Source organism: Solanum pennellii, chromosome 9 (genome assembly GCF_001406875.1).
Source record: "Solanum pennellii chromosome 9, SPENNV200".
NCBI classification, from domain to species: domain Eukaryota; kingdom Viridiplantae; phylum Streptophyta; class Magnoliopsida; order Solanales; family Solanaceae; genus Solanum; species Solanum pennellii.
The window spans coordinates 62,151,065-62,161,579 of NC_028645.1; the positions used below are offsets into that span (position 1 = coordinate 62,151,065).

At 36.2% G+C, this 10,515-nt stretch overlaps 1 pseudogene; it reads left to right on the forward strand.

The window, feature by feature from the left end:
* The first annotated feature begins 353 nt into the window (after positions 1 to 353).
* Positions 354 to 1,538, forward strand: LOC107030263 (annotated as a pseudogene).
* Positions 1,539 to 10,515: the final 8,977 nt, after the last annotated feature.

Genomic DNA, 10,515 nt, shown 5'->3' on the forward strand with positions numbered 1-10,515 from the left:
ATCATTTGAAATTCACACATATTTCTCTTTTATTTGACGATCAAATTTTGTGTTAAATAGGCATAACTTTGTTAAGGTTCAAGTGTTCAATAGGTACAAACTTATATGGAGGTGTCTAAGTGAAATATGCAGACAACTTTAAGGGGACGCACATGAATTAAGCCAAATTTGCTTCTGTATCATAAAAGGAACTTAAGATTGAGGCCACCAGTAAGATAAAATTCTCTTAATAACATCAACTCATGTTGTTAATGGTAATGTACTCAAATAGATAGCTAATAGGAGAAGACATCAAGACAGCCAGGCTATTATTTTTAATTTTATGGAATAATTGTTTGTAATACGAATTTTATTCCTATTGGTTTACGTTCTCTAAACTAATTTTGATTGTAACAGCTATCGACGTGGGAGGAGAGGTTGTAGATGTGGGATCTAATGTAAAAAGTTTCAAGGCCGGTGACAAGGTTGTGGCTATGCTCAATGTCTTGGTTAGTACAATTCTTTTTAAATGCTTTTTTTGGTTACATCTCTTTTACATTTTGGATGTTCTCATGGTTTATATTCATTTTCCATGGAGGTTGTTTTGTTTTTTTTCTTGTTTGCTGCCTATCCCCTCATTCAAACCTTCCTCCCAATGGGCCTATAGTAGTATTCGAACTAACTTGAATCCTAACTATTTGGTTCGAAGTGGAGTCTTAACTTTGTTATATTCTATCATTTATGATTGGTGGATCTTCATGAGCTTTATTTCAGAATGGAGGTGGATTGGCTTAATATGTGGTGGCTAATGAGAGTTTGACTGTTCCAAGACCAGCTGAAGTATTATATGCAGAAGGTGCAGGTCTTGTTGTTGCAGGTCTTACAACTCTTCAGGCCCTTGTCAATCCTGCTAAGGTTAAGCTCAATGGAACTAGACCACCGGAAGAACATTCTAGTTACGGCTACCTCAGATGGTTTTGGTCACTATGTTGTTCAATTGGCAAAACATGGTAACACCTACGTTACTACAACATGTGGAGCTTAGAATATTGATTTTATGATGAGCTTAGGAGCAGATGACGTTCTTGATTACAAAACCCCAAATGGAGCAGATCTTAGGAGTCCATCAGGCCAAAAATATGATTTTCTGATTCACTGCGCAACAGGAATCCCTTGGTCTACCTTTGAGCCTAATTTAAGTTTGAGCAGAAAGGTCATTGATATAACTCCTGGAATTAGTACCATGTGGACCTTTGCAATAAATAAATTGACCTTCTTAATGAAGCAGTTGGTTCCACTTCGTTTAATTTCTAAGAAGAAGACCCTGTAATTGATTGTTGGGCTTGTGAAGGAAGGGAAACTTAAAACACTGATTGACTCTAAATTTCCTCTGAGCAAGGCCGAAGATGCTTGGATCAAGAGTTGTGATTGACATGCGAAGGGGAAGATTATCATGGAGCCATAAACTAGGCGTGTGCATAACGACCAGTTAAAATCTACTCGACTGTAATAACTATCATTTACCTTTTATGATTGTGCAGTTTGTCGTCTGGATTTTCCCTTTCTTAATGTCGTTCGATTTTTTTTACTTTGTATTTTTACAGTTATTCAGTTGAATTGAAATTATTGATATCTAAGGGAAAAATGACAAATATACCCAAACTATCTAAATGGTATGCAAATACCTCTGTTATATAGCCTTAGACTTTCCTCTACTAAATAATATACCTCTGATGGGAGGGATATTCTATATGTTTAAAAGGTACCGAGCTCCAAATATGTTTCATCTAGTGTTTATATTAAGCTTTAATTTAGTGTATTTGTTTAGCAGAACTACCAACACTAGTTGATCCTATTGATGTTAAAATTTATTTTCTTGCAAGATCGATTTGTGTTCATCTAGTGTTGACACTTAGCTTTAAATTTTGAAATAAAATATTTGCTAAACATAAGTACCAACACTAATTGATCCTATGGATGACAAAATTGATTTTCTTGCAAGATTGATTTGTGTCCATTTAGTGTTGAAACTTAGCTTTTAGTTAAAGTTTAAGAGTTGTCAAGTTGTTTAAATAAGTTAAATTAAATAATGTGATTTTTTTGATGGATTCAGCTTGAATTAAGTAAAAACGAAACCAGTTAAAGTTAAAATGTGTAACGACATGATTCCGTCGTTATGGAAAAGTCCATGACGAAAGATTTGGGGCCAGAAAACTCTTTGGCATTACCCAACTTAGTCCAGATTTGAGAGAAATCAGATTCATTAAGGTGTAGGGACAATCTAGTATTGAATAAGAGATATAATTGTCAATTTTATTACATGAATGGATAACTATGACGATAAGGAACCCGTAGAACTTTACACAATCAAATTTTGACGAATACTACTCCACAAACGATCTTTTTGTGAATGGGTACATCCTGTCTGTGCTGAGGCAGCTGTAGCGTGATTCTAGCCTCTATTGTGACGCCGTTACAACGGGACGAGTATGCTGGAGTGGGCCAGACTTATTTTAATGTCGCTTATAAAACCTAAAATGGCTATATTTGGTATTTTTTGACTTTTAGGGCTAAGGAGGCGACCTAGACGAGTTCTTCACAATTTTCACCATTTTGAAGCTATAGGTAAGGTTTTAACTTTCGAATCCATTTTCCGATCCGTAGTTACTATTTTCTTGGGTTATCATCGATGAGGAAGGGTTTTTATCTAATAATTATTGTGGAAAAAACCCTAATTTGGGTATTATGATCTTGTATTTTTTCTAGGGTTATTGGGTTTGTTATAATTTGAATAATTAGACCTTTAATTTTTGATCCTTGCATATTTTAATTTTTGTATACCTAGAACAAGCGGAAGGAATCCGAAAAGGGAATGTTCAAGTGCCTTAGGGAATTCAAACTTGGATTCGAGGTAGGTGATGGTTGTGATTCAATGATTGTGTGATATGCACTTACTTTGTTTCGTTGTGATACTTGTATATGTATGCATGTTGAAATATTAACCATAGATGTTGAAAGGAGATATATAAATATTGATACCATAAAATCATCTTGAATGTGTGATCTTAATGTGTTATTCTAATGGTGATTGGGATCGGCTGCCACGTTTTGGCGCACTAACTTTGATCGGATTGCCACGTTCTGACATGCTAACTGGGTTCGATTGCCACGTTCCAGCATAAAAATTGGATCAGATTTCCACATTTCGGCATGCTAACAGTTTGAGTTTGGGTTCCGTGAGAGAACCAACTATGTGATAAAGCATGTGAATTGTGATGTCGATTCTTATGATATTATTGAATATATTGATATTTATGCATGCATTATCATGTTGTAATTTCTTGTTTATGTTACATTAGTAGGATAACCGCGTGATCCTACAAGTATACGGTGGTAGCGTACTGATTCTACACTTGTTCATATTTTGTTGAATACAAGGCATGTTCCCACAACTGTTGAAAGACGTTACTTAGGAGATCAGTGTTCGCTTCAAATTCAAATATGATCTGGTTCTTTTGGGATGCCTTGAGTTCTTTTCGTTTTAGTCCACTCTTTTTGGACTTAGATTATTGGTTAAGTTGTTAGTTTTGGGGTTGTATCGCTTGTTCTTAGACTTGTCGTTAGTAGCGTTTTGGTACAATGACGTTCAGGTTCTAAGCATGTTTTCCACATTCTTTTAATTTATTTAACTTGCTTCCGTAACTTAAATACATTAGTTTTAGGTTATTTGCTTTAGTTGGATGGTACTAGTGGTTCTCCCACTATAGGGTTAGGTTGGGTTCCAATCACGACGGTTTAGGTCGTGACAAAGTTTGTATAAGATCCTAGGTTCGTTGATATCATTGTTCCAAAACGAGTCTAGTAGTGTCTTATGGAATGGTACGTTGACGTTCATACTTTTTTCGAAAGACTATCCGACTTTAGGAAAAATTCACTTTTTTCTTCTCCTTCGTGCTATGACTTGAATCAAATTGGTATCTGGGTGATACAAATTTGTATCTTTCCTCCTTTACTCTACCGTCCAAACTAATGCAACAAAAGTGGAATCATTCACGTTGCCTAGGATAGACGACCCATTTGACCAATTGTAAGGTGCATCGATTTTCTCTAAGATAAAATTAAGGTATGGTCACCATCGGTTAAAGATTGAGGAGTCTAAGAATTGGGTTCAACCAAGTCCTATGATTGAAATTAACAATTTTGTAGCGATCGTTAGCTACTATTATCGCTTGTGTATGAGTTGAGTCCAATTGGTATCTCAACAAAGAGAACTAGATAGAACACAAGCAAAGGGAATTGAAAGTGAGAAGGTCCCAATTTGTATCTAGCTATAGGGACCGCATGAGGCATAGATGGTCAATAATGGTCGTCTATGGAAAAATAGTTTATAAATCGGGCTTGTCTATGAGTTGTAACTTGAAAGATGTGAATGTGTGTTCCTTATTGCATGAACTAACACTTATGTGAGAGTTGTATAAGTGTGGAGGTGATGATATGATCATGTGCACAACAAGTGTGGGTTTGAAATTTGATATGTACTATATGTTGGTGTGGTCTTATGCAAGAGTAATTCCCTGAAGATCGTGAAATTCATCGTGGTAAATTAGAGTTATTAATTGTGAGATGTCTGGGTGTATCCTGGGGAGGTGTGTGCTATGATGTTGGGCTGTTTATAACAATCTGAATTGAGTATTGTATATCCTAAGTTTAAAAAATTAGAAATTTGACTGAATGGTAAAAATGGGAACCCTGGAAAAACATAAAAGGGTGAAAAAGAACCTAGAAATTCTTGCATGGGTTCTGGTTTCGTCAGAGCCGCTATAGCGGGATTGTTTCCGCTAGAGAGGTGTCGCTACAACAAGATTTCTTCCGCTTGAGTGGGATGAAGGGAGGCATAACGTTGCCAATTCTTTTTCTAGTTTTCCAAGTCGTAACTATGAACCCCGAATTGTACCTCAGCGTTCAACAATAGAATATAAGTTATAAGGTGTGTTAATTTTGGATAACCTCGGCATAAGAGCATCCGATGTAGGTACCACAAGTGTTAAAAGTATATGACTTGATGACTAATGTGTTGTTGATCTAGGTTCTACTTTATTCGTACGTGTCAATTTACTTGACTTGGGATTCGATATGGTTTGTGATATACTTGATGCCCTCATCGATGTTTCTACCTTTTTTGATGAGTCAGTCATACTCACCCGTGTGTATCGTGTTGTCATGTTGTATAGTTGATTCTCAGATTTGGGTTGATTTAGTTATGCTAGATATGACTGTCTCGATATAATAGTAGGCATGACTTAGTTGTTCCCCCATTATACCGGGCTTAATTGTGCTGCCAAGATGGTAACTATAGAGATCCACCATAGGGAAAGATCAGAGATGGAAGGGGTGTACAAGCCTCAGTTAGCTAAGATTATATCCTTAATTCGGTTTAGGAAATTCGTAGAACGAGATTATTTGACATAATTGACTTATATTCGAGATCTCGAGGTCTAATTCCCCTACATTGAGTCTATTATTATGGTATTAGAATTGATAGAGCTTAAAAGCTCAAATCCAAGGGCTTCTTGATAAAGATTTCATCCGCTCTAGTGTTATCCCGGGGGGTGCTTCTGTCTTTTTGTTAAGAAGAAAGAGGGTAGTATGAGTGCCGGTAATTTTATCTTAATCCATAAGGGAGTGGATTAATACCGGAATGATAAGATAATGGATAAAGAAAGTTCTATTAAGTATACGTGAGTAAAGGAAATTGATGATTCTAGTTACAAAGTGTGTACCTAGATTGGGTTAGTCTTTTGAATTTGAAGAGTATGCATGAGTTTGGGGTTTTTCCATCGATGGAAATGTTGACTTATAGATATATTCAGGGCTGACTGAGCATAATGTTAAAAAGTTTGTAGTAGTTCTAATGGGATGCAATTATATATTATGGCTAAGCGAATTTGGTGTATTAATTATGACTTGTGAATATCTAAGGTTGTGTATTACTAATATTTGGTAAGTAACATGGTTGTATGTGAATATTTAAGAGTTGGTGAGACTCCACTCATATAGAGTTTTAAGGAGCAGAATTGTAATATCCCAAAACTCAGTGACTAAGTCTAGAGACTCAGTTGATAAACAAGGCCTTAAAATAGTGTTTCAAAGCCTAAATTAATGCATTCAACCAAATTGAGAAGCATTAGAATCAAAACGCTAAGAAACGACCATGACTTCTAGTAAACTAGTAACCTAAACTAGGGTGGTGCTAGTGTTTGTAGGATTGTTCAAAAAGGGATGTTTAAAGGTATAACCATGTGGAGATGATGGATAAGGATATAAATGTGTAAAAGAGGGTCTTAGGTTCAAGGCAAGGGATGAGTGCCCACCCTTGTGGGGCAAGCCAAGGCTACCCCAAAAAGGGAGGCTACTGCCTCAACCTTCATTAGCATTACCTTTGCTCATGGTCATGACCACGACCAAGTGAGGAACTCGTGAAGATGCATTGTCCATGAATTACGAAGGCCATCTTGGGCTAGCTATTGTCCAAGGCACCACGATCCACTTCACGACTCATGGTCTACTTGACGGAAGGAGTGGCTTGCTCGTGGTCTTCCCTTAGAAATTTTCGAAAAGGGTGCTTTTGAGGGAGCTACTGCCTAAAACACCACAAGCCACTTGATGAGTTGTGGTGCATGTTCACGGTAGGGTGGAGAGGTTTCTGAAGATGACTTAGAACCTATCCTTGGTGAAATATTTAGAGAGATACTTCCTCACACTCCATGACCATCAGCACGAGATGTTAGGCACTTCACGACTCGTGAAGTGGGGCGTGAAGGTGGGCAGGCTTTCACAGCCAAAGTCAAGTTGGACTTCACTTTTGGAAGTCCAACTTAATGAGGGGTAATTTGGGTATGGGGTTGACTATATATAAGTTTAGGTCAATTATCACCCATTTCCCACTTCAAACTCAAAGACAAATTTAAACCCAATTTCTCCCACTTCTCTCTTCATTCTCTCTTTACTTCATCCTCCATTGAAGACACATTGAAGTTCAAGAGAAGACTCAAAAATTCCAAATTAATACTCAAATTCGTGGCTATTCATCTTTAAGGTATGGTTTCTTTCACTCTTGGGATTCCTTTCCCCAAAAGGTCCCTCCAAAAAGATGATTTCTAAATCCCCCTAAACTAGGGTTTTCCTCTATAGATGGGTCTTCTTTGAAAGGTTAAAGTATGAACCACTTGTAATGACTTATGATGAATTAATGTTGTTTATATTAATGGTAAGTTGATGATTTCCTATGAGTCTTCCTTGGACCCATGTCTTCCCCCAATTTCTTCACACCTTGTATGTAGAAGGGTGAATTGTTGAAAGGGATGAACATAATAATTGTTTACCTTGATGTTAATTATGTAAATGCTTGTTGAATTTACCTTGTTTATGTATTTGTTATGTATTATTGATAATGGAAGTATGAAGATCCATGAAAGGGCAAGAGGTATGTTGGTTGTTTCTTTCTTGAATTTAATCATGAGAGATAAGTTACTTATGTAGTAGTGCAATATGTATAATGTGTGGTTGTGACGTTGATAACAAACATTCCTCATACTTAACCCTACACAATTGAATTACTTATGAAGTATGTGCGCATGTTATGATTATTATATGATTGAAAGTGGTCCTCATGACTATAATAAAGTGTTAAGTAAAAGATTTACACACTTGTATGGGTTTTTTTAAGTTAAAGGATAGTTCTCACTTATGATTACCTATGAGGAATTATGATAAGATATTTATATAAGGCTCTAGTAGGGACTAATGTGAACTTCTTTGATGAGTAAATATGATAACTAAAATGAATAAATGCTACAGAATGGGCATGCAATTGAGATGGCGGGTCTCACGTTTAGTAAGTCTGGCTCCCCACATGGGTTTTCTTACGTTTAGCAAGTGTGGATTCCCATGACATGTGTTGTCTGATGAGATGGAAACCTCCACGTCTAACAAGTTAACCTTTCTAATAACGATCTCCTAGACCCTTAACTATGTCCCTTTCTTTTCGATGTGGGAGTAGAACACCGGATTTTATATAGCTCACATGGTCTAGGGTCGGTTATTGCAACTCTTTCCCTTATGTAAAAGTAAATGAACAAGTTAATAATTTGAACTCTAAGGTATTTTCTTAAAGGCTTGTACATAGTGTGAGGGAGTCTATGAAACTTCTCTTACACATTGCACATGTGGGATTCTACGGGTTGGCTCTAGTGGTTTTCTTTTATGATTAAGTTGATAACATGTTATGTATGTCATGTTATATATGATCTTATGAATCAAGCATGCTATGATGAAGTATGAGGCTATGTTGTATGCATGAAGTGGGTGACTTAACATTATACTTAGATTTGGATAGGGTTATGTGGTTCTATTCTTGGCAGTGCATAAGTATTGCTTGGATTTCTTATATGTTAGGTTGACTTATATGTTTTATTTTATGTGCATTTGATACTAAGAATGGTTTTGACTAAATTTTCCCTTTTCTCATGCATTTATGATTTTATGCATAGGAGCCATACCTAGTACATGAGGTTTGTACTAACCCATATTTCTTCCCTTTTCCCCAACATTGTAGGTTCCAGCCATTGAAGAGATTCTAGGCCATTTGCGAGGAGTATTTGAACCATTTACCAAGTTGTTGGTGAGTCCTCAAGTCCGAGGATGGTGCCACTTATCTAGATTTATTAGTATTTGCTATGTCTAACACAATTGTTTCTTTCCTTATAGTTTGAAGGCTTTGTTGTAAGCCTATGTGTGGCATATTGTACTACTGTAAGGGCTATTCCCAAATTCTTATGCTTCTATGGTAGATGATTAAATGTGAGACAATATTAGACTACTTAAATTAATTGGCTATGCTAAATGACAAGTCTATGTACACTTCATAAAAGAGGAGTCTATGTAAACTCCATATTTGATAAGCAAAAAGTCTACTTCACATTTAAAAGTTTTAAATTTTCTGATTTTTGACCTATGATATGTAATGATGAATTCTATAGGCTTGTCTAAATCGTCTTCAAGGAGGAAGACAGCGGCTACGTCTAGGGGGTGCTCCCAGATTGTGACATGAGTATAGTTGTATGTAGTACAACCTTTAAAGAGAGGCGATGGCAAGACTACTGTATTGATTGGAATGGCTAAAGAGATATGTTTAGACGTAGAGATAATTTGATGCAGAGATCTATGATTTCATTAGTATTGTTGTGGTAATAGTGTCACAAGTCCATCCAATTAGTTAACTATTGAAGAAGACTTGATAAAGAAGTATATATAAACTAGCTCAAAGGTGATGAAAATTTCTTTGTTTGTTTTGAATTTGGATGAGTAGATCTACGGGAATCGACCTTAGTATGAAAGGTATTTTATGAGCATAGTGGGTTAACAATGTGGTGTAAAAAAAGAGAAATTTAGCTTCTTAAAAAAAGGTTCTATATCGAATTGTGCCACTATAGCGGGAGTTTTGCCGTTGTAGTGACGCCACTACAATGGGATTGGTGCCACTGTGGTTGAAGAGAAGAGACTTAAAATGGTAGATTTTTGAACGAGGGTTCACTTTTTCAAAATTATTGATGCAGTGGGATTCCGTGCCGATGCAACGATACCGTTGCAGCGGGATGGTTGTCGTTGTATCGGGATGAGCGTGATGTACGGTCGTTAATAAAAATATAAGCTAGTGTTGATAGATAAGGATATTGTTTTAGGGGATTGAATTACCATTCATATTTTTCATTAGATGTTTACATTTAGGTTATTTATATCATGAAGGTATTAATTTTAAAGGTGTAAAATAATCAAATGTATCAGGTATTGAGCGTTCAAAAAGACTTACACCTGGGCGGAGTTTTAATGTTGAATACTGTGGAATTGTCAAAGTACCTAAGAAAGGTTTACTTCAATAGTGTCAGTTTCAAGTAAGGTAAATGGTCGGATTTTCCATGTTGTTGGTTAGTATTGAGAGTGTGAGCTCCAATAAAATGATGTGAAGAGTATGCAGAGTCAAGTGAATGGAAATGGTTGATATCGACTCTTCAAATGAAAACCTTTCGTGTTATTCAATAATTTTTTATGTGGCCATCTATTTTGATTTGTGCATGGTTGTGAGTGTGATGAATTAACTATGGTCACACGTTCTTTTATTTTGAGGGTTGATCCCTTGTGGTTGATCAAGTGTACCGATATTGTGATGTTCTCTTGGATGATTGGGATGATTGGGAAGAATTGATTCTTTAGATAACTTATGTGGTATGGACTCGCAGTTGTTAAAGTATATTAATGGTTTTGTTTGTACCACCTTGCTTATGAGAGTTTATAGAAGAGATACCATGTGTTATTATGGTTCACCGATAATCTTATTATTCATCTAGTCGTTGACATCATGTATTGACTGTGTGTGATTGAATGTGGGAATCATTGAATCCAATTCTAGCGTTCTTAATAGGTAATCTATAATTACTAAATCGAGAATTTTCATAGTGTTGGATGGTTTGTATGATTGGA